The sequence below is a fragment of the Mus caroli genome, chromosome 10 (genome assembly GCF_900094665.2).
Source record: "Mus caroli chromosome 10, CAROLI_EIJ_v1.1, whole genome shotgun sequence".
In the NCBI taxonomy this organism is placed as follows: Eukaryota; Metazoa; Chordata; class Mammalia; order Rodentia; family Muridae; genus Mus; species Mus caroli.
In genome coordinates this window covers 62,264,700-62,290,199 of record NC_034579.1, presented here as the reverse complement: position 1 = coordinate 62,290,199, position 25,500 = coordinate 62,264,700, and the positions used below count along the sequence as shown (strand labels likewise).

The 25,500-nt window shown below is 43.4% G+C and overlaps 1 long non-coding RNA gene across 1 annotated transcript; it reads left to right on the top strand.

The window, feature by feature from the left end:
• The first annotated feature begins 6,673 nt into the window (after window positions 1–6,673).
• Window positions 6,674–10,063, top strand: LOC110303911. The gene is made up of 3 exons (XR_002378977.2): window positions 6,674–6,759; window positions 7,513–7,575; window positions 9,624–10,063. It is a non-coding gene; the product is annotated as an uncharacterized LOC110303911 (long non-coding RNA).
• The last annotated feature ends 15,437 nt before the right edge of the window (window positions 10,064–25,500 follow it).

Genomic DNA, 25,500 nt, shown 5'->3' with positions numbered 1-25,500 from the left:
AGTAGCAGATAATTTTAGAAAACGAGAAAGGTTGTGGCTAAGAAGCCACCAGTAGGCCAAAGAGTAGAGTCCAAACGGAGAAAGCTAACTGAAAGAAAGGGGCAAGCTGTCCTGCACAGGATAGGCTTTATCCTCAGCAGAAGAGAGGAAGCTGCTTCCCTTCCCAGCAGGGCTCCCAACCAAGTCCTTATCTGGGACCTAAGCTTCAACAATGCTGCAAACCATCGTTCCTAAAATTGCTTGGCTCCCAACCAACCCCCTAGACCCACAATGCCACCGTGATGGACACAACTCTGGGTCTTCTTGGCCCATGGAAAACATCAGGGTAGCAGATGATGTCAAGTCTAGGAAAGAAGGGTTAAGGGAGGCTGGCATCTGGACAAGCCAATCCAAGAGGAATGTTGGGGTAGCCTGTGCTCCATTTCACTGACTTCTGATATTTTCCAGTATGTGTGTGTGTGTGTGTGTGTGTGCACGTGCATGTGTTGGGGGTGGGGGTGTTCCTTAGAACAAAAATGACCTATCAATGCAATATCAACAACAGTGAATAGTAAATTTTGCTTAGCCCTTGGATACAGTTCAAAGTGCACTGTGTGCACTTTTCATGCCCATGATAACTTCTTGGCACATGCTGGTGTCACCCCATTTTCCAGGGGGAAGAACACAGACACAATCCAGAAAGTGGTCTGACCAAGCAAGCATAGGGTGCCAGACAGAGATGGGCTGTCTGAAACCAAGGTCATTTCTTTGAACCATTGTGCTGTGTGACTGATCATGACAGTCATTTGCTTGTTCCTAAGATAAACCATTGTTCCTCAGAGGTTCAAGTCCAAAGGTTTATAAATGGACAGAGATGATAGAAAACGACAAAGGTTCTGGAGGTGGATGGTGAGGGTACCTCAGATAAGGTCACTGGACTGAAGACTTAAAAACTATTAAAGTGATCAGTTTTATGCTACCTATCATTGTAACACACGTGACAGAAAGAGAGAGGTTAAAATTTTGCAAAACACAAATTGCAGAGAAGCAATTTTATTACTTGTCTAATCAATTTCATTTTTTTTAAAGTTCTCTTTGTTACCATTATGGTTGTTGTTGCTTGAGATGGGGACTTTCTATGTTACCAGGCTGGTCTCAAATGTTCCTCTACTCTCAGCTTCCAGAGAAGCTGGGACTATGTGAGTGTCTTAGTTGGGATTTTAATACTGTGGAGAAACACCAATATCCACGACAATAACTTGTAAAGGACAACATTTAATTGGGGCTGGCTTAGAGTTCAGAGGTTCAGTCCATTATCATCATGGCAGCACACAGGCAGACACGATACTGGAGAGGTAGCTGAGAATTCTACATCTGGATCGGCCAGCACCAGGAAGAGAGTAAGACACTGAGCCTGGCTTGGGAATCTGAAACCTCAAAGGCCAACCCCAGTGACACACTTCCTCCAATACGGCCACACCTACTTCCAATAAGGCCACACCTCCCAGAGGTGCCACACCCTCTAAGCCTATGGGGGACATTTTCATTCAAATGACCACAATGAGCATACTGCTATACCTGACTCACTCAACTTTTTAAGAAACTAAGTGGAAGATGAGAAGGATTTTCTCACTCTCCAGAGCATATGGACTAAGAATCTCTCCCTCTTGCTGAGAACTCTCCTGTCTCTTGGATGGGTCTCTTTGGACACACCACCTGGAGATTAAACTCTCTTTTCGTTTTGTGTCCCTTCTATCCAGAAGACCAAAAGTATGCTAGCTTATTGATTCACTGAACATTTTTCTTGCATCGTTCAGAAATGGCCCAAATAAGACCTACACATCTGTCTCCTTACAACTATTATAGAAGGGAACAAATAACAGATTCAGAATCCTTCTTGTCACATTGAAATTTAATGGGTCAGTTCAATTTGCAATTGAAGTACAAGTGAGTAGGTTCTGCGCGAGTCACCATGTGCTTAGCCATCAGCAGAGATGGGGGATTTTTAGAGTTTGCAAGAAGCCAGTACTGACTCAACACTGAAACCGTAGGCAGCTTTGGTATAAAGAGCTGTGAAATATTAAAGGGGGAGGGATTGTGGCTGACAGCTTACTGTGTCCAGTAAGTAAAGATTGCCAATGTGGGCAACACAGTCATTTTCTCCTAATGGAATATTACTCCTGTGAGGAAAGGCATAAGCCCTTGTAACTCACAGGACCCAGAGAGTATAGAAGCTTGCGAAGTGTACAGGCCTCTCCTGGAGGTTACAAGTGCAGTGAGAATAGGTTCAGATATGATGTACCTTCTGTAAGCTATCGCCCAGGCTGGAGTAGGGGTTTTGATGATGCAGCTGCCTTATTTGAGTCACCCATCTTGTCTTAGCGAGGGTTTTACTGCTGTGAAGAGACACCACGACCAACACAACTCTTATAAAGAAAAACATTTAATTGGGGGCTAGCTTACAGTTTCAGAAGGATTTAGTTCACTTTCATTATGACAGGAAACATGGCGGCAAGCAGGCAGATATAGCGCTAAAGAAGGAGCTGGGAGTTCTACATCTTGATCGACAGGCGGCAGCAGAAGAGTTTGTGTCACACTAGGAATAGTGCCACACTGAGCATAGGAGAACTAAAGACTCATCTCCACAGTGATATACTTTCTCCAACAAGGCCACACCTCTGAATAGTGCCATTTCCTGGGACCAAGTGTTCAAACACAAGAGTATATGGGAACTATTCCTATTCAAACTGCCACAAATCTCCTGGGAGTAACCCCAATAAACTCGCTGGTTTATCAAAGAAGACTTGGGTGGAATAATTTCTTTTGTTGGTGGTTAGTGCCCTGTCTGGGGTGACAAAATATTTGTTCATGTCCTCCTGGGGGAAAAGTCACACAATAGTGGCCACACAAAAATTCAAAGGCAGGTTAAGCCATAGGCAGATCTCTCACCTTCAAGCACCAATAAATCAATGAAGATGAGAATAAAAACTCAATACAGACTGGGTTTTCTGCCCCAGTTTGGATGAGATTAGATAATATAGGGTTCAAGGGAAATATGCAAAACCTTCATGTCCCTGCTGTGTGTTGGCATGAGCCTCCCTGAAGTTCCCTTGGGTTACCACTCAGCTGGAAGACAGCATACAGGTTTCATGTTCATTGTTACTCAGCTCACTCTCCTTTCCAGTCTGGCTCTGAAGCCCACACTACATCTCTTCTCTGCCCCATCTCACCATATTGAGAACTTTCTAGAATGCCCTCTTTCTTCTCCTGTGCTCACCCTGCCTCTGGTTCTCTATTGTCTCTGGCTCCCAACCCTGTGGTAGAAATCTCTCACAGTAAACAGGCCTGGGTGGATGCTGGCTTCTATGATACTTAGATGTCCCATGTCCTGATCTCTGAGCCTATCTAGGTAGTCTATGGTTTTTTTGTTTTTTTTTGTTTTTTAAATACAATTAAGATCTCTTGTCTCTTCTCTAGGTAAGCACTTTAAGTATATAATTCTTTTCACCATCTTATTAAATCTCTAAGGTAGATAATACTAAATCTATTTTATAAATGAAGAAATAACCTCAGTATCCAACCTGAACTCACCCAGTGTCTCAGTTACGTTTCTATGGCTGTGCAGGGACATCACGACCAAGGCAACTTATAAAATTAAATGCTTATATTTAATTGGGGACGATTTTACAGTTCCCAAGGGAGACCATTTTAATAGAAGCATGACAGGATGCAGGCAGGCAGGAACAATGTTGGAGCAGTTGCAGAGAGCTTACAACTTATCCACAAGCAGGAGGCAGAGAGAAAAAGGAAGAGGGAGGAGGAGGAAGGAAGGAAGGAGGAGGAGGAGGAAGAGGAGGAGGGAGGAGGAAGAGGAGGAAAGAGGGAGAAAAGGAGGAGGAGGAGAGAGGAGGGGAGGAGAGAGAAAAGGAAGAGGAGGAGAAAAGAGGGGGAGGAGGGAGAGAAGGAGGGGGAGGAAGAGAAGATCAACCACCACAACAAAAGATGGAGGACTTACTCCTCTGCTCAATTTCAAAACCTACTATGCATTCTAGAATGAAGAGAATGCAGTGCTGGCACAAGGCTAGCCACCAAAGTCAAAGACATAGAACACAAGAACTCAGCAATACACACTTGCAGTCAACTAACTTTTAACAAGGGCTCCTGCAACAGTGCAATGTGAGTATGTTGCCTACTCCTCACTGTCAGCCTGACTGGATTTGGAATTACTGGGAGACACAGCTCTAGGATTGCCTATGAGGGTGCTTCCACAGAGAAAGGAAGCCCCACTTTTGATGTAGGTGGCACCATCCTAAGGACTAGGGTCTGAGTGATCTGAGCACCAACATTCATCCCTTCTTTGCCCCCAGATGATAGATACAATGTGACCAGCCCCTGCCACCAAGCTTTCTCCACCATGATGGACTGCATCCTTGAACTGTGAGCCAGAATAAACCCTTCCTTCTTCAAGTTGCTTTGCTCAGTAGCAGGGAAACAAAGTAACTAAAACAGACCTCACAATTGTTGCCAGGGCAAAATAAGGAAGCCCCACCCTCTCCTCACTTCATATGTAAGCATTAAGCCAAGACAGTCAAACCTAAATGCACAGCTCAATGTTACATAACTCTTAGAGAGAAAAATAGAAGGAGCTATCCAGAAATTAAAAAGCCAGCTTAGAGTTAGAGAAAATGATGACAAAACCAGAATATCTCACTCATATGCAATATGTGAAATACATAAATCCTAAAACTCATCAATAAATAGACAAATCAAATAGAAAGCGAACAAAGAGTTTATACAGGTCTTTGTTCAAGAGATGCCGTGGGAGGAAGTCCTTGACATCTCTGGTCATTAGGTTAAATGTAAGTCAGTGCCACAGAGTGAGATCCCATTCCACACCCACAAACATGGCTCCAGTTTTATAAACATAGAAAGAACCCTGGGGAAATGGGAAGTCACGTGTACTGCTGGCTGGCTCTGGGGAATATCTAGCGCTGTGGCTACTTTGGGAACCAGTTTATCCGTTCTTTAAAATGGGTAGAAACTATGCAGCTCAATTCCACTGCTAAGTTGATCTAGGACAGAAATGAGAGGTGTTTAAATAAAAAAAAATGTATAGGCAGATGTTTACAGCATTCATTATTTATAACACCCAACGGGTGCACAGGATCCGATGAAGAGCATCTAATGACTGGATAAATGGAGCATGGTCTGTGTGTGCCCTGGAATATTATTCAGCCATAAAGAGGAATAAAGTACTGATACCTGGCCCATTTCAGAACCTTGCATATAGCGTGCTCCGTGAAACCAGCCTGGCATGAAGGACCACAGAACTGAGAACTTTAATTTATATAAAAATATGCAGACTAGACTAAAACTTGTATGCTAGAAGCAGCAGACTGGGGACAGAGGAAAGTATGGAGGCGCTGAGCTGACAGATAATAACTAACTTCCGGGGTGATAAAAGTGTTTTGGAAGTATGTATTGGTGATGGTTTCACCCTCTGAAAGGTTGAGTTTCTTAGCAGATGAATTGATCTAAAAAAAAGGTTAGTAAAAAAAAAAAAAAAAAAAAAAAAGCCCTTCTTTGTATTAAGAAAAGCAAAGGGGGCAGGAGAGCTGGCTCGGGGGTTAGGAGTATTTAGTTGTCTTCCAGAACCTGAGACTCCAGTTTCCACACTGGGCAGCTCACAAGCTGTAACTCCAGCCCTAAAAAACTCTGACTTCCTCTTGTGGCCTTTGTGGAAACTATATGCAGTGTATGTGCTCAACACACACACACACACACACACACACACACACACACACACACACGAACATGCCAGTTTAAAAAAATATGCTTTGAAAATAAAATGAAGAAAGAGATGTCAGTAGGGTTTTCTTTTGTTAATCCATTTAAAGTCTATGCCTTGTGGGACAAGAAATAGCCACCCCATGAATAAACCAGTGACAGTATTGAGTATTATGAAATCTTAGAAGAGACTTTCTCCAGGGACCACAACTGTCTTAGCATGCCCCAAGACTTTGACCCTAGGATAAGCACTGGAGTGCAAAGGAGTCCTTTGGGAGGCGAAGGAAATACCAGCCAGGGGACGCAGCAGTGCGTCAAGAAGGATCGAGTCCTTCACAGCGCTCATCCCCAAGCAAGCTTCACAAGAGTCACTGGAGTTAGAGCCATCTGGAGCCAGGGAAACTGCTGTTCACAGTGGCTCTCATCCCCTCACGCAGAGCATGGTCAGTTCATACTCCAGCTCCTGGCCCTATTTGCATCCATTGAGGGTTAATTCCCCCACAACAGGAGTAAGCCACTATCCAGAGGCCAAAGCTAGTAGTTAGAAGCAAAGGGAGAGGTGCTGGGGGCAGGGGGGGTGGACTCCATCACTGAGATGGAAAGTCCCAAAGAGGAAGCCAGGCCCTGAGAGCTGGCTCAGGAGAACCTGTGTGGGTGGTTAGAGATCATAAATTCCGGAAATAAAAGAAGAGCTGGATTTGAATTTTGAAGTCACCATTTAGGAGGCAAGCTAGTCTACCAGAAAGTTGATTTCTTAATATGCAAAGTAGGGGAGGGATAGGGTAAATAAATGTCCACAAGTCATTCTAGGACACATTTTGGGAAAGGACTGTGGGAAGCTCTGGATTTGTCCCCTCTGGTCGGAAGTGGGAGGAGCCTGAGAACACCGGAGCCTGCAGCTGGTGTCTGGTGTCACAAGGGTTTTGTAGATCTCGCGTTCTAACCTGGAGTCTGTGCCAGTTCTGGGTAATCGGTTTCAGAAACACACAACAGGTACGTCCACGTGAAGGCTTATGAATGGCATGCAAGGGCCCCTTTTAGCTATGATATACTTCCGGTCTCAAATCTCACTTTTTTTCTGAAATGAACGTATCTACTGCAGATTTGGGGGGTGGGGGTGGGGGGTGGGAGGGTGGATTATTATTAATAGTCTATCTTTCTCAATTCTTCTGCTCTTTATAAAAAATTATTTCATGAATGTTTGCCTGTGTATACGTACAAGTACCACCTATATGCTTGGCACCCCCAGAAACCAGAAGAAAGCATTGAATCCCCTGAAACTAGGGCTGTAGAGGATTGCAAACTACCATGTGGGTGCTCAGAACCGAACCCAGGTCCTGGGCAAGAGCATCAAGTGCTCTTAACCCCGGAGTCATCACTCCAGCCCCTCTTTTAGTATTTTAACGTGTAGCTGCGTGTTTTTAAAATTTAAAAGTGAGGTTCTTGCTGACAGCACACAGATATCCGGGTCTTATTTCTTGTTCACCTTGCGAATCTCTGGCTTTTTTTTTTTTTTTTTTTTGCATTTAGACAAATGACATTTAAAGTGGCTATTGACATAGTTGAATTAATAGCTACCATATTTCTAACTGTTTCCTATTACTGCCTTTTTCCTTCTGACTTATTTGTTTTGTTTTCCAGTCCCTTTTTTCTATCCTTCTCTGGTTTTAATTGAGCATTTCATATTATTCCATTTTCTTCCATCTTGACTATTAATCATACTCACAAATACTTCTAATTCACTAGGCACACATCGGTCATCCCAGTTACTCAGAAGACTGGAGCAGGAGGATGGCTCTGGTCTAGGAGGTGAGGGTCAGCCTTGGTAGTATTGAAATACCCCATCTACAGAGTGTGAACGCTCTCTGTCTCTGTGTCTCTGCCTCAGTCTTTCTCTGTCTCTCTCTTTCTCTGGCTCTCTCTGTCTCTGTCTCTGTCTCTGTCTCTATGAGTCACCAAGTGTTTGTTTTAGCAGGAAATAGTGTGGCTATGTCTTAGAACCTCTGGCTACGCTATGGAGAAGCCCTCAGTTAACCAGCCTGTGAACTGAACTTCCCACGGCCCTCTACTAACAGATACCCTTTTTCTTCTCTTGCTGTTTCTCTCTCTCTCTCTCTCTCTCTCTCTCTCTCTCTCTCTCTCTCTCTCTCTCTCTCTGTGTGTGTGTGTGTGTGTGTGTGTGTGTGTGTGTATGAGCGTGTATAGCTGCCAGCAGCCACAGGTTACTGGGTTCCTTAAAGGAAAGCTGGGGATGGATGGGAAGGACAGATGAGAGAGGAATGAGACCAAGACAAAGTTTCTGATCAAGGCCCAATGTTTAATTCTTAAGTCTGAATTTAAAGGGGGAAACCCATCCCCCACTGTGCCAGGATCTCATTGCTTTGCCTGGATCTCTTCAGGAAGACAAGCTCAGCAGGTAGTAGCTTCGTGCAGGAAGCTGCAGATGTGGTAGCACAGTAGACTAGGGCTAGCCAACTGTGGCAAAACAAGGTCTGATTTAGCCCACTCAAGGCTGGGGTAAGGGCACAAGTGTGTATGTATGTAGTGAGACAGGACCCAGGGCCTCAGGTATGCTAAGCAAGAACTCTTCAACGGAGTTCCATTCAGCCTTTGCTGTTTAGCGTTTTCATGACTGCAGTGACTGCTTTATGCCCTGCTGTCCCTGAAGGGCCGTGCCCCATAAGCTCCAGGTATCTCTGCCCACCACTGCCTTGAGTCATCCCCAGGTCAGACTTCCTTGTGTCAGCATCCAGCTCCTGGTGTGTGAGCTCTGCCCTCAGAGAGAGCAGATAAGCTCACGGGACATCTGCAAACCCCACTCTGTCTCCAGGGAGAATTCCCTCTCTCTCAACCCAGCCTTGGGCCTCACTCTGGATCCTCTGCTCATTCCATCTTAACAATGGAAGAGAACAAGCATAGCTCCACTGGGGTCCTCCACTTGCTCTCTCCAGAGAGAGGCTGCATCTGTGTTTCCAGGGATGAAGAGAGAGGGGCCATGTTATAGCAGCACTGGGGATCTTTAGGGACCTAACAGGAGGGTGCAGCTACCCTGCCCGCATTTGGATAAAGCTGAAAGGCACTTTGGATTTTCATTCGCATCCCTCATCAAGGTTATCACTGATGTCCCCTGCCTCAGATTGGACATCCCCCCCCCATTTCTTCTGGGGGACCAGAACAACTTCATCTTTTTTGTTCGGCTCTTTGGTGATCTTGTTCTGCTCTCTCCACACCCTTATTGTCTTCCTCAGGGGGCACTTCCTTAACCAAGCACTTTCTCATGATTCGCAACTCATACATAGTGTTCCTGGGGAGTCGAACCTGACACCATCCAAATAGGCCAAGGCTTCTGCGACTATACTTCATGGACAATTCTGGACTACAACGTGGTTTGGTTCTCCAAACTGAACAGCTAATACCATTTAAATGCCAGATGTTCATACAAATAGAAATATATGAAATATACATATATATATTTCCAATATATATACTAATTATACACACAGACACAGACACAGACATATATATTACCTAACAAAACTCTATGCTATTGGTCGTTTCCAATATAATTTTTTAACATTTTTCTTGTGACTATTCTTCAGAAGTCCCAACACGGCAAGAGCCCACTGTAGCCAGGAAATTAATTGATTTGGTTGCTCGCTCCATTCCAGACTTGAGCCATACTTCGTGCCTGCCTCTTCCTTTCACAACACTTCTTTATCCCTCAATGACTTCACTGAGGCGAACATGGTGCCCGAGTCTTCCCCTCCCCACCATCCTGTCAAGTCCTGTTCCTGGGAAGATGATTAAATTGGTGGAGCAGCTGAGAGGTCCAACTTGTACTTTTCTTACCTTGGCAGCAGGGGGAAGGCCCTTGAAGGTATTTCAGGAACCAGAACATGGACGCGAGGAGACTTCTGGAACACATGATCCTATAGACGTTCTCTCACTTATCTCCAATAAGTGGAAGTTGGGTGAAGGCTTTTTCTCACCCTCCCAGCCTGTAGCTCAGTCACAGCAGAAAGAGCAGAGCCCTCCCACCCCCCCATCCCACCCCCACACCCATCCTGCCCTCATGCATACTGCAGCTCAGAGCTAATCACAGAGAGCTTCATGATACTGCAGCCGAGTTCACTAGATGACAATTCCCGTTCAGATTCTGGCGCTACACCTGCTTCCTGAATAACCTTTTAGGAAAAAAATTCACTTAACCTCTTGGTGAATCCAGAATCCATTTTTCTGGATGCAGAGAGCAGTTATAAAATATAGGAATAGCAGTGTGTGGTGGGGGGAGGAGTGGCTGGAGAGATGGCTTAGCGGTTAAGAGCATTGACTGCTCTTACAGAGGTCCTGAGTTCAATTCCTAGCATCCACATGGTGGCTCATAACTATCTGTAATGGGATCCAATGCTCTCTTCTGATGTATCTGAAGACAGCTACAGTGTACTCACAGACATTAAATAAATAAATAAATAAATAAATATTTTTCTTTTAGAGGAATAACTGTGTATAAGAGCTGCACCAGGTGTTTGAGAAGGGCGAATCCAATCTTCTTCCCATATCCTGCCAAAACCAATCAATGAGGCTCATTTACTTCAGTCCCCACTATGCTTCTCTAGCTCGGGAAATAGAACCCCCAACCAATAAACTCCTAAAGTTCACATCATGAGACTTTCACATTAAAAGATCATTTTCTTGGCACTGGTTGAAGCTACCCATCTTGCCAAGATGAACAGGGGCCTGGAGAGTTGAGGGGTGTGTTCAAAGCCCAATGTTTCAACCCTGGTTAATCACCAACGCCTTTGAAGTTCAATGTTTACATGTCCTGGCAAATGGGTCACCAACTACATGGCCAGTGTTACCTCCCAGAAGGCAAGGCAGTGAGTGAGTTAAGATTCCCCAGGGGTGATGCTGGTGCTGAACCACTGGCCAGGGGCCCCAAAGAAGGCCACTCTGGATGTCATGTGTCCTGGCAGAAATGTGAGGCCAAAGGACAGTCTCTCAGAAGCAAGGACAATTCTGTCAGCTTTGTGGTCTTAATAAGTGGCTTTCTCCACCCCAGGGTTCTCAACAGACAGAAGAGACCTTCTTGTCTGAGCCTAGGCTCTGTCAAAGACCCAGAATAAGAAGGCCTGACCCTGAGACCTCAGGCGTTTTAGAAAGCCTCCATCTTGCCTGCATGCTTGTTGTTTCTACAATGGAGCCTCTCGGATAGGGAGGAGAGGCCATGACTATACCTCAGAAACAAAGCTGATGTATAGAGAGGCCCATCAGTGAGGAGCGGGGTTGGACAGCTCCCAGGAGAGTTTTGCTCAGGATGCTTGATGATCAAGTTACTCTCACCAAGGAGGGCAGAAGAGCCATGATAAGCACATTCGGGACATGGATATCCCATGATAGCTGGTACCCGGCTGCTACGCCACCCATGGTCTCACAAATCTAGAGTAGCTTTGGAGGATGTATGAGAATCTGAAGGCTGCTAAGGAGGTGGTAGACACACACCACGGTCTCATCGGAGGTGGGAACAGAGCACACGGATAGAAAAGTTCTCCAGAGACCCGAGGAGCTGCCTCAGTTCTTAGGTTATCAGGATTTAGGGTATCTGGATCCAGCAAAAAACAAAACCCTGGACACCAGGCAAACTCCAAATTTTAGGGAACAATTAATCCTTTTCAGTATTTGCTGTTACATGATACTGGGAGCATGCTTTTTAAAAATTAATGTTATTTATCTGAAATTCAAATTTAACTGGACATCGTGTACTTATCTGGTACTCTTCCACCGCCACCCCCCCATCCTCGAACAGGAAAGTGACATTTTAAAATACCATGCTAAAAAACCCATACATTCAGCATCAGAAATACAGAGAAGTATGAAAAATAAAAATACAAGCTAGCCATCATTTTGCCACCCACAGTTAACAAGTGTTAACGTTTTCTGATCCTTGCCAGTCAGTGTGTCCATTCTCTCTCTCTCTCTCTCTCTCTCTGGATATGTGTATGTGAGTGTGTTTTAGTAAGAATCATATGCTTATAAATTTATACTGTTGCAAACATATAGCCTCATATTATATTTTCATCTGTAACATATATATATTCATATAAAGATATAAGCACACATGTACACATGCGTGCAAGCACACATGCACATACACACTACATATACACACATATACATGTACATATATACACATGTACATATACATATGTGCATATATGTACACGCATATATATTTACATATGGATATCAGACATTCATGTGGTGCACTTAGTTACGTGCAGGCAAAAGAAATCTTTTAATATCTTTAAATATGTGCTGCATATATGAGAACACATGCTAACAAACAAACCAACAAAACCACCCGAAACTAGACAAAAATCTTATCACCCTACTCCCCTTGACACCCCCACCCACAAGATGCTTCGAAGATTCTGCTTACTATACTCAGCAATAACCTTGGCTCTTTGCAGTTAGCCTTGTAGCAGCCGTCCACAAAAGTGGCGTGTAAAGCAGACACCGGGGCTATTGGATTGCACCGTGATAAGCCAGGGCTGGGATTGTTGATATGTTCAGCTTGACGCCATTCATCCAATGGGATGTTAAGAAGTGATTCAATGTGAGCTGAGTGCTGGATAAAGACCTGAAACCGAGGTTCCTTTTCTGTATTATGGGGACAAAGATGTCCAGGTTGGGGCTGCTGGGTGGGTAAAAGTACTTGTTGCCAAGGCAACTGACCCAGGACCCCTGGGAGAAGAATCAGCTTGAAGAATCAGCTCCTTCAAGTTCCCTCCGGACTCCATTACCCAAACACAAACAAATAAGTTTCATCTGTAAATGTTAAGCACTACGTTCAGACCTGGGACGACCGAGGGAAGACAGAAAGCAAGGCCAAGAGGACCACGGGGATGGGAATAAGGGTTGCCAGAAGGTTCCCTTCACTGTAGACCCACACGAGGAACTTACAGTTTATGCTTAGTGTGATGTAATAAACTAGATGATATGCAGAGAATCAAGATCTCTCTCCCTGTCCACCCTCTATGCCCTTCCCTTGTTTGGAGTTTCAGGAAGCCACTGCAGCTGGAAATTTAGCGCAAAAAGGAAGCCCCACCCATTACCGGAAGTATGGAAAGAGAAGCAGGGGCCATCCCCTTGCCACACAGCCCCTAGCTCTGTCCTCCTGTGTGTCGCTCTGGCTTCAACAATTGCAAATGTGTGGTGTTCCCGGTGGTATTTGCATCTTGGAGGTCCCCGCTGGGGGCTCTTGACTGCCCAAAGACACTTTCTCCATTGGGTTTGTCCAGAGAACCTCACCAACAACCCATTCGATAGAGAACACCTAGTGAATGTTAGAACAAATGGTCTGTTCTTTAGTTATTTATGTACCAACTGGCTCCAAAATGGTTCGGTGTTGCATACATAGCTACATATCTTTTTAAAAATAAAATAAATGAAATGAAATTCCATCAAGAAAATGTGAAATATGATAAACCCAAGCTTTAAGATGTTGGTTAAAATACTCAGTTATGGGCCGGAAGATGGTGCAGAGGTTAAGAGCACTGGCTGCTCTTACAGAGGACTCAGGTTCAGTTCCCAGAGCCCACATGGTGGCTCACAACCATCCACAGCTCGAGTTCCAGGGGATTTCATGTCTTCTTTTGACCTCTGTGGCACCCAGGCACATACAGACCTATAGGCAAAATACTTATAATGCATGAAATAAAATAAACAAATCTAAACAAGACCCTCAATGAATGGTTTTCAGCTCAGATAAAATACAGAATCTCCTAATTCCCAGTGAAAACAGAAAAAAAATAAAGTCATTTCCTAGATTATCAGAAAACAACAACAATAACAAAACCCCAAATAATAAGAAGCCAGTGGCTCAGGAAAAACCTAGGTCTATCTAATACTACATCAAAGACTTTGTCTTTAATTTTTTTTTAAGATTTATTTATTTATTATATGTAAGTACACNGTATCTGTCTTCAGACACTCCAAAAGACGGCGCCAGATCTCATTACGGATGGTTGTGAGCCACCATGTGGTTGCTGGGATTTGAACTCTGGACCTTCGGAAGAGCAGTCGGGTGCTCTTACCCACTGAGCCATCTCACCAGCCCGACTTTGTCTTTAATAATCCCCATAAAGGGATTGTAAATAAATTAATGCAGCCATGGCTTTCAAGTGGCTGTTTCTTGGTACACCCCTCCCAAGAGCATTAGCCAGGCCGGTCTAAGCATCATTTCTTCACGGTGACTGGGCCAGGAGGACAGAAGTTTCGGATGTGTTCTGCCCAGCAGCCTACTGATAGAACTACTGATAGTAGTTCACAAGTGGAGAGGGACCACAGGAACCATTGGGCAAGATGGGGTTGCCAGGTGACCAGTGATGCTTGAGCATCAAGGGAACAGTGTGCATCAGCATCCCACACACCTTGGAAAGGAGGGAGCTTTCCCCTTGCTTAGAGCAATCTCAGGAATAATCCCAGTTCCTGCTGGAACTGGATGAGGGGGGACTCACAGAGGAGGACCGTTTGTGGAAGGAGAGATTTCATGAAGTGCTGTAGTAAACAATTTGTATTTTAAGCCTGAGAAGAAAGCATCTTGTGGCAGGCAGCCTTACCAAATGTCTGCAGGCTCTGAGGGAGACATCCAAGGACTGTTTGCCCCTCTATTTGGGGTACCCCATTTCCTGGCTGTCCAACAGAATTGTAAAATATAACCCCTGACTTGATGGTTAACATATGAGGTGACAGGCAAAGCACCGTGTGTGTGTGTGTGTGTGTGTGTGTGTGTGTGTGTGTGTGTGTGTGCATGTTTGTGTCCCAGTTTCCAGCCCCTCCTGAGTTAGCCTGGAAGAATGACCAGATAGCTGTCGAATCATTGTGTGGAGTCCGAATGGCTTCCTCATGAAGAGCAAGGCTTGGAAAAGAAGACCATGGTGAGTTCAATACAACCAAAAATAAAAAAATACAAAAAGCCAAAACACCACCAAAAAACAAAACCAAAAAGCTCATATCTCCTTTTCTTCATCATTTCACTGAATAATTTTTAGTGTTATTTCAGTGCCCCGGATTTTCCACCTAGATCTGTGTGTGCAAGCATTTCCTGTTTTACACTCTAATGTTAGATGACACATTTGTCCCTTGCTAAGCTCTCTGTCTTGTTAGGTGCTGAACTCATTCCTAGATAGGACAATGTAGCCCCGCTGAGTTTTTACTGACTTTCTCTTTTTCTTTGGGGTGGGAGTGGTTCAAGACAGGGTTTTTCTATGCAGTCCTGGCTGTCCTGGACCGTGCTCTATAGACCAGGCTGGCTTCGAACTCACAGAGATCTGCTTGCCTCTACCTCCGGAGTGCTGGGATTAAAGGTGTGCATCATTGCTGAGCAGCATGGCTGGCCTTTCTTGAAGCCCACATAAAGTTGCTTCTGAAGCCTAGTTTCCTATTTTTTAACACGATAGTGTTGTCCTTACATGTGTCCTGAGAGAGCTCACAGGGAACTGAAGGGTGATGCAGGGTGGAGCTAGGGGCATCCAAGGGGACAAACAGACCCAGAGCCTGGAAGAATTATGCAAACCACCGGCTGTATATTCTGATGGAAGATGGAAGTCCATATGTTCTCAGATAATCAGGCCAAGTAAATAAATTATTTGGGCAGCAATGGGATTGATGGGGTTGAATTGTTGGGTGACAGGATCGGATTCGCACTGACCCAACCCCGGCAGGAAAACCGACAGCGTGCCCTGCTCAGCATACTCCAGATGGCTATTTTCCACCCTCTAGGGATAGTTCTATGCAATTCCTGGATTCCAGAATACGCTTTGATGTTCTACGGTGCACACGTTTTTTTGTTTTTTTGTTTTTTTGTTTTTTTGTTTTTTTTTTAGGGGGAGGGGGAGGAGGCGTGTGAGGGCAGAGCAGTAAGACACAGAGCTAGTAGTGCTGATACTAAAGATTATTCTTTAGCTGCGGGGGCGATGTCTGGTGCTATGATGGAGACTAGAAGATATATTTACAGTAGTCTCTCTCTCTCTCTCTCTCTCTCTCTCTCTCTCTCTCTCTCTCTCGTCTTTCTCTGTCTCTGTGTCTCTCTCTCTATCTCTCCCTTTGTCTCTCTGTTTCTCTTTTACTATCTCTCTGTCTCTCTGTCCTTCCCCTCCACCGTGTGTGTGTGTGTGTGTGTGTGTGTGTGTGTGTGTGTGTAGCTCAGAGAACAGCTTCATGGAATCTGTTCTCTTTCTACCTTTACATGGGTCCTAGGAATTGAACGCAAGAGGTCAGCCTTTGGCTGCACGTGCTATTTATTACATACTGAGCCAACTTACTGGCTCCACAGCCACATCCTGAACAACAGGAAAAAAAAAATACCATTATCTACAGGGGACTTGAAGCAAATGGGAAGATAGAAATAAACGTAAATTGATCTGTGTCCCCCATGCAGAAAAAGAAAGCAAGGTGATCTCCAAGGATTCCAGTTTCCAGGTTGGAACGAAACTCTAGAGCCTTCTGGTAACATCTTCTCTGGATGGGAGTGGGCTGTTCCCTGACATGTGCATACATGCAAACTCAGATCCAGGAGTTGTCTCTGACTGCCAGTTCTCCAACTATGAGGACCTCCAATCTATGAGATCGCTCTTCCGTGCTTATGCCAAACGGTCACATCGATTCGCGACGCTAATGAAGTAAATACCCAAGCATCTATATTCATGAGCTATTACCTCCATATTGATTGTAGCCTTAATTGACAATTACTTGAATGGGCTGGGCTACGCTGAGCTTTTATTAATTTTCCATTGTGATGCTTGTTACTAAACTTCATTACAATTGTGTAACAATGCAAACTCCCCACTGTGGCTAATTGAAGTGGAAAATTCCACTGGCCGAGTCCCCAAATCTATTTATTCTGGAAAATAAAGAATCTGGTACTATTAAATTTGATATCAAGATTCTAAGTCTCGATTCTGTGGGAAGAGAATCGTGACTTTGGCTGTGAAAAATAAATAGAATTTGCTAAATTGTTTTTCCTTTGCTGTTATTTCACAGGACGGGTGGTATCCAGAGACTAGATTTTCTACCTCACTGCCTAAAGAAACAGTGTGCTTCCTGCTACTGCCAAAATGCGTTCATCTCACCCCATTGCCTCACTTTAAAAAAAATTATTTATTTTGTTAGTAAGTTGGGCTAATTTTAATTAGGAGAGAGAAACTGACAGAGATTTAGAATCAGTTTTAGAATTTCCATCAGCTAAACCCTGTAAACAGAACACTTGTTTGCTCCTGTTGTTTTCTCCCAGCAAACCAAAGGCTGTGCTTTTAAACCAATCTTAAATAAGCAAACAGCTGAACACCAAGAGGCTGCGGCTGAAAATGGAAGTCGCAACTTGGTCACAGGCGAGTTTTAGTAAAAGAAAACACAATGGCTGCCCATAGAACTCCCAGAGACACACCAGGGACAGGGACCTCTCATCTCTCTCCAAGCTGGCCAGCGTCAGGGTGGGGCTTCCTTTGTCATCTAAAATGCCCCTGATGGTCGGTGATTATATTGGAAATGTAAATGAACAAGGTCAGCTGAATCACCGCCCTGCTTGGAGAATGGGAAAATATAATGATGGGGGTCAGTCCATCCGATCTGTGCTTGGGATAAGATTATTATTCATGCTGATTCAGACTCACTGATTATACGCACCAAGCCTCCTCCATCTTACACGGGTGCGCTTTTAATAAACTTCAAACTTCACTTTCATTGTCATTCATAAAAAAAAATGTTAAAAATAGATTTGAGTTGTCTCAACCAGTTTCTTCTGAAGAAAAGTTCTCAAAGGGACCTAGAGCGTTACTGGTTATGGGAAGTGAATTTCCAGTTTCTGTTTTTATTTATAGCAACAGAAAGTTCCACTAGAGTGAGTCTAAGAAGACTTAAAATCTAGTATTAATGATATTAGAATAAAATTTTGTGGGATAAGAGAAAGTAAAACCTGAGATCTTGAAGAAAGAGAAATAAAATTAGAGGGTATCAAATATAATTTTTTCCTTATGTATCTATATTGAAATGGCTGATGTAAACATTAAATTGCTATGGGTATAAATTTTATTACTGCAGCACAAAGTTTTAGGATTTGGGGGGATTTAATTTCATTTTTATTTTATGTGTATAGGTGGATACATTTGCACACCACAGGTCAGAAGAGGACTTCAGATCTCCTGAGAATTGAACCCAGGTCCTCTGGAAGAGTAGCCAGAGCTCTTAACTCCTGAGCCATCTCTACTTTTCAATGCCACTACTTACTGCACAGTGCAGGCTGTGGGCTGCCTAGTGAGTGCTATGGGTAGCATCATCTTCACAAATGAGGTCTTAGGCCTCTTGGCTTTGGTCTAGAGAGATGGGTCAGTGGTTAGGATCACTGAGTGCTCTTCCAGGTGCTGAGTTCAATTCCCAGCAACCAGTGGTAGCTCACAATCATCTGTAATATAATCTGATGCCCTCTTCTGGTGTTTCTGAAGACAGTGACAGTGTATTCATATATATATTTCTTTAAAGGGGAAAAAAAAAGAACTCTTGCATTCCCTAGATCTCTAACCACAGGCCCAAATAGGGATCCCTTCCGCAGTTCCTTCAAGATTAAGACCACGGATGGATAGTGGGGTGAGAGAGACTGATTCAAATGTCTCCAGAGGATTTAATAGCTCCTTGATTGCTCCTCCCCCACCTGCTCACAGCACAGACCAAACTCTGCCTTCTCCATATCACTGAAAGCTTTGGCCCTTGAACAATTCTAGCACGGACACTTGGGCCCACGGACACTTAGGCCCACTCTCCCCAGTGGCTCCCTCCTTCCACTGGGTTCAGCTTCTTTGCTGATTGGGAGTTTATGGTGGGGGTGGGGATGGGGGACAAAGCATGCCTTGGACTCGGTCTAAAGGCAAGCTAGGGGCTCAGCATCACAGGGGTCCTGCCTGGCCCTCAGTGTCCCACTTCTGTTTGAAGTTATTTTGCTGGAAGCCATTGGCCACAATATAGGTCAAATCTACCATCACAAAAATGGCCGCTGCCACCTACCTCCTCAATTAATGCATTTGACCCAACTCAACAGTGCCTAAGCCGAGGAACCAATACAGGGGTCCCTCCTTTTCAGGGCTCCTACCTTTTGGCTAAACACCATGACCAAAGCTTGTTCCTCATGGCTTGCTCACTTTGCTTTATTATACATCCCAGGAGAAGTGGGTTGAGCCCATTCTCGTCAAACATCAACCAAAAAAGGTACCCAAAGGCTTGTCTACACGAAATCTGATGGTGACAGAGACATTTTCTGAGCTGAGTTCTCTCTTCTCAGATGACTCTAGCTTGTGTCAAGTAGACAAAAAGCAAGCAAGCAAACAAACACCTAACCAGCATAGTTCAGCATCCTTGGTTGTTTGTGTTGTGAGGCAGGTTCTCACCCTTTCACCCAGAGTGACCTAAAAACTCACAGTGTAGCCCAGGCTGGCCCTAGATTCAGCAGCTTCCTCTGAAGAACCCAAAATGTCCCATGTTCTAAATACTCCTGAAATGACGTCTTGGGTCTGCATGCTCCCTGTTCCCTTTCTGCATTCATTCATTCATTCATTCATTTATTCATCCCTCTTAAGACAATTTTGTGGTTTGTTTTTAAATGAGCTAGGAAGTATTTTCAGTTTAGAAAAACTAGCCAGAGAATCAATCTTGACTCAGTTGCTAGGATACTATGTCTTTGGAGCAGAAGTAAAGAATCAATTTCCCTGCGCCTTAAAGAACATGTATTTAAGTAAATTACTTCCCTAGAAATATTGATTCATTTCAAAAAAGCATTAAATAATACGGAAACAAGAGGACTTTTTTTTTCTGTGAAAGCTACATCTCCACATTGAAGCGGATGTGCACTTAAATAAAATATATTCACAAGGATAATCCCGACCTCGCTCTAGAGAGAACATAAACATTAATGAAGTGACAGAACTAGTCACGTAGGGAGTCCTAGCAGACCGCTGCATAAATAATGACCACCAAATTGCCTGAGTGGTTTTATGTGTGAACTGGCTTTGTGAATTTTCCAAAGAACTCAGTCCTAGGATTATGAGGTCCAAGGCTGAATTTGTTCTAACAAATGAAGTATTCTTAAGACATATTCTAATGGAGACATTACGACTAAACACACATTGTCTTCCAAACTGTGCTTTAAAAATGTTTCAGCTTCTTAGTGGGCTCCGTGTACTGGGAAGGGCGGCGAAGGCCGGCAACTGGCCTCTTAGGCACCCTCGGACATCACCAAGTCCTGCCCCAGGGAGGCAAGCCAGCCAGCCTGTAGAATGTTTCAGCAGGAACTTTTGGCTGCTTTAAGCGCCTAGAACAAATGTTTGTTTGCTCCAGTACGGGGAATCAAATGCCTTAGTGTGAAAACATTTGCTCGAGAAGCAAATGTTTGTTTTCATAATTGACATTTGGACTGTTGGAACATTACCACTTCAGATATTGGTTGGAGAAATATACATTTAATACGAGAAACCAGACTAGGATCGGACACCAGTTGGGACACAGATGAAGGCGGCAAGAGAATGAGGTCGAAACTAGACCCTGTCAGGACTAAGGAGGAAAGCCGGGCCTTGCTTTCCGTGTTTCTGCTTGTTTCCCAGCAACGATATAAACGAAGAATGATTTATTTCCGTCTAGAAGCATATGACTTATAAATTATCAAGGACAGAAGCAAGAGTGTATTTATCTAGTATTAATATTTAAATGCCATTTTCCTATTGAATGTACCTCGTGCTCTGTATTAATCTGTTACATCAGATTTAGTCAGATTCATGTTGCCTAAATGGAGGATTTTTTTTTCTCTAGGCTCACGTTTGATTATCTGTGCTTCGTAGTGGGAGGACAGATACTCCCCAAACAGCAGGAGATGCAGACATAAGCCCTGGCTTTTGAGTGCATTAAATTTTTTAGCAGCAGAGAGAAACTAATTACATTTTAAGGGAGAGAGATATTTGCAAGCGTGGCAAGAGTCATTTATATATTAAATATATTATATTTGGCCACAGTTAATCCATAAATAGAAAGCACAATTACACTGAGTTTGAGGATGAAGACAAGAACAAAACATCTTTTAAATTAAAACAGTTTTTTTCCACATACAGTTGAATATTTTTAGTTTGATAAAAACCATGAGTACATGCAAATGTATTGGCTTTTATGGTGTCAGCCTGGAGTTTTCGTTGATATGAAAAGAAATTGTACCATCCAGGTTCATCAGAACATTTATGAGCTGAAATGTGGAATCAGATTACTATATACTTTAAAATACAATAAAATTATAGTTCAAATTTCTTTGCTGCTAGCCTTAGGCCTATTTGATCTTCAGCTGATGTGTATATTATATTATGTGCTGCAATAGAAAAGCAAGCCAGTGTCGGTTTAGAAATGCCAAATGGAAGAATTATTCATTAGAACTTCAAGGAACAGACTTTGTATCTAAAAACCCACCCATTACTAACTGTTTCCATTTGTAAATTTCATGAGCAAGATAAGTGATATAATGCATGTATATTCGAAGTGCTGTGAGCTTCCAGAACTCAATAATTCAAAGTATTACAGTAAATTCCCATTTCTCCTGAATCCAAACTACCAGGGAGCAGAAATAATGAGATTTTTTTTTTTTGGGTGCGATTTATAAAATGGTAATGTCCCTGGAGGATTACAAGATCCTAAATTCTTTTGAACAGTCACAGAAAGATTAAATTTTGTTCAGCATAATTTTGTGGTAGGAATGTTTGATAGTATTGTAATTCTTTGAAGATAGTAATTAATCGGTGTGTAGCCCACGGTGGTTCTTCTTGTTCAGCCTCAATGTAGATACAGCCTCTTGCATTTTCCAGAAACATAGGTTTTATATTTCTAGTTTAATCCAACCCTACAGTGTAGAGCACAGCATAAACCTTACTTACTGCGTTTGATAATGGCTGTATGGGCCCCACTTCAGTGGCAACTGATGATTCTGAATGGTTGCCCGCTATTTATTAGCTGTAGTGGATTCCGATGGAAACCCACCCTAGCCCATAGTACCAGGCCATCTCTTAGAACTCACATTTGAGCTGGGCACCTATTTGAGTCAAGGATGTAAGATCTCTGAGATGTTCGTGGTGTGTGTTTTCTCTCTGCCCCTCGGGGCTCTCCCTTAGCATATCTGCTTTCTTCTCTTCTCATCTGAAAACCAGCATTTAGTCCTTGCTCTTTCTGGTAAGTGGGATGCTGGGCCCTGTCTGGCACACATGGGGCGATGGCAATCTTCCTTCCTTCAGCCCTCTTTGAATTGAAAGAGGAAACTAGGTAAGCCTCAGTGGAGGCAAAACCCACTTCCCAAACTCCATCTACCCTTCGGCCCCTCAACACACCCATCTAAGAAGAAGCAAAGGATCATGGTCTAGGAAAATAACAACCACCATGGACAGAAGGGCTGAGAGTCATCAGGGAGGCAGACTCAGGGTGTCTGGGAAATGAGAATCAACAGCTCCTTAAACACACTGTTCTCAGGATGCCTTTGAGGGGCCCCCAGGGGACATTTGTTCATTTGCTGTATAGCTGTCAACAATCTACCGTACTAGAAACTGAAACAGAGAGATCTCAATTTAATTTTTTAATTCATTAAAAAAATGTAAACAAACAAACAAACAAACAACCCCCCACAACTCCCCTTGGGACTGGAGAGATGGCTCAGCAGTTAGGAGCTTATACTGTTTTTGCAAAGGATGGGAATTTAGTCTCCAGCACCCTTTTTAGGCAGTTCACAACCCCTTGTAACTCCAGAAGAGATCTGGTGCCCCCTCTGGGCTCCATGGGAACTGCACCCATGTGCACATACCCATACACAAACAGGTATCTAAAAATAAAACAAATCTTAAAAAAGTATAAAACCCAAAAACCTTAGGTATGCTAATATGTCTTAAGATTAAAATGAAATTCCAGAACAATAACTTAGAAATATGTGAGAAGAGTAACATCATTTTATGTCTGTCTGTATTTTACAAATCTCTTTAACGTCTGGCTTGATTAAAAATAAGCTAACAGGCAGATAGATACTCAGTGTCTGACTTTGCACTTAGTCTGTTGAGGTAAGCTGACCTGGCTGAAGTACATGTAGAACAAAGGCCTTACCCAGCTTAATAAGGGAGAAGGTTCTTTAACAGCAGTCTTGTGACATGACTATTGCTTCTGGTCATATTTCAAAAGCTGACGAGGAATAGTTGTTGCAGTACAGTCATGTTCATGAACAGTTTGTACTGTTACAATAGTATCCAAGACTCCCACTTGAACTTTTGCATCATGTAGGATTTTGTAACTTCATGTACCCGCAATCTGGAGTATGTGATTGGCTGACCCAGGTTTTGCAAATATTGGAACATTTCATCACACAATACAAAGAATCACGTTTTGCAATATCACTGTCATTCACTGGAAGAATTGTAAACAACCCGGAAGCCTTCTATGCCAGGTGACAGAGCAGGCCTTGCAAACTTCTCCTTTTCCCTGGAAGGAAAAAAAAAAAGGGTGTTGCTATTCACCCACTAGCAACAAAGACTCTCAGCTGTGTGTCTCACCCTGACAGGTTGCCTGGGTTCAATTTTGGGAAAACTGGAGGCTAAACCTCCAGTCACATAAAAACAAAATCTAGAGGCTGGCTGGACTCAGAAGCTCAAACAACCATATAACCACTTTCCCTGTGCACAGTCACTTTGCTTTGGTTTGTGTGGGGAGCTTTGTATGCCTCTTCTTTTATCACACAGAACATTCTAGTAATCAAGGGTCAATGCTTAATAAAACTGGTAATTGCTACCTGCTCCCTAGGGACATTAAATGAGTCAAAATCTCTCCCTTCTCCCCCTCTTCTCTCCCTCTCCTCTCTCCCTTCCTTTCCCTTTCCACCTCTCCCCCTCCCTTCTCCTTTCTCTCCTCTCTCCCTCCTCTTTCCCTTCCCCTAATGCCTCTCCTATCCTTTAAATGTTCTGTTAAGAAACATAGTGCCAGTAGGAGAGTCTGGTGCCCACTAAGCCACCAACACTTGTGTCCCCTGCTCTCCTCCCTACCCTAAAGGACAAATGTCACCCCAGTGATGAAGCAGGGTATCTTTTTAGCATTCCTGTTATATCATTTTGCTTACACATATTGTCAAAAGGTCACACCCACCACCATCACCAGCAAAAGCCAAGGCCCACGTTGATAGTCACTTGTAAAGTTATATTCACACAAACTGAAATGATCCAAACACCCAAGTCTGATTATTTAGTCTGATAACTTCGTGTCAAGAGAGGAACGCAATAATACATAAAAATTTTTTAAAAATCAGGCTTTTTTAAAGTTATGAATAAATTACATCTTGCTAATAAAAGTTTGGGGGTAGGGAATTTAAAAGCCAGAAACCCTGAAAGACGACAGAGTTAAACATAACATCTAGTGGAGGGATATTTACAACAGTAAATGCTGTGGTTTACTTATTGACCAATGAATTTGCAGGAACCAGGGGCTCCTCCCTGAGCCTCTGAGATATGGTGATTCTCCAAATTGCAGAGGATTAAAAAGGCAACGGACTTCCCCATGCTTAAGCGACTGCAGACAGGTTTCCCAGGGAAAACAGTAACAATAAAAGCAATAACAAGAACTTACATTCTCAAATGGGGTCCTTACAACATTGTAACCCTGACTTCAAATCACTGGCCAAATGGCAGACACTCTGGCTTTAGAGGGAGGGGCCATCCTGGCTTGCTCCTGGACCAGCTGTGTGATTATGAGCAAAAATAAACAAAACAAAGGCTAGAAAACATCTCGACACGGAACACAGCGTGTGTCACAGTGTGTCCCATGGTTACCGCGTGTCTAAACCCTCGCTTTTCACTCATGTGCTGTGGAATTGGTGCTCCATACATCATGCGACTTTGTATCGTATGATGCGCAACTGTATCATGTGTTGGACATAATCAAAAAAGTGTCTTTCTTCTGACCAGTTTATGAGGCTGTAATAGAGCAGACACACTTTACTGTTTATCTATTAAAATGACTTGTATTATATACCCAGGTGAGCTATTACAGCACAAAGTTTCAGCTTAAACATCATAAAGGTGATTCACTGAATAATTCCAATAACTTGGTAAATTCTCAGGAAAGTAGAGTGGGGGGAAGGCAGAGAGCAAAAGGAATCTGATAGTGACATGATGGATTTAAACCTAGTCACACGGGTTATCATGTGAACACAAAGGCTTTGAACAGCCGGGACTGGTAGCTCACACCTATAATCTCAACAGTCCAGAGAGAGGTCTGGCAGAGCTTCAAGGTTAGCCTGGTCTAAAAGAACAAGTTATAGTCTAGTTAGAGCTATACAGTGAATCAATCGACAGATTGAAACAGCCTAATTTGAAAGCTGATCCCAGTGGCTGAACAAGACGGCTTGGAGGTTAAGCATTCTTACTGCTCTTGTAAAGGACCCAAGTTTGGTTCCCAGCACTGAGTAGGAGGGCTTACAATACTTTGTTACTCCTGCTCCAGGGGAGCTGACACCCTCTTCTGGTCTCCGTGGGTACCCCTACACACCCACATACACACAGAGATATGCACACCTATAGGTACACCTATAGATACACCTATAGATAAGTAAAAGTGAAAGAAATCTTTGAAAAGCAGGCTTCAGACTATATGAAGCAGCATGAGCTTACTAATGCCATAAAAAAAAAAAAAAAAAAA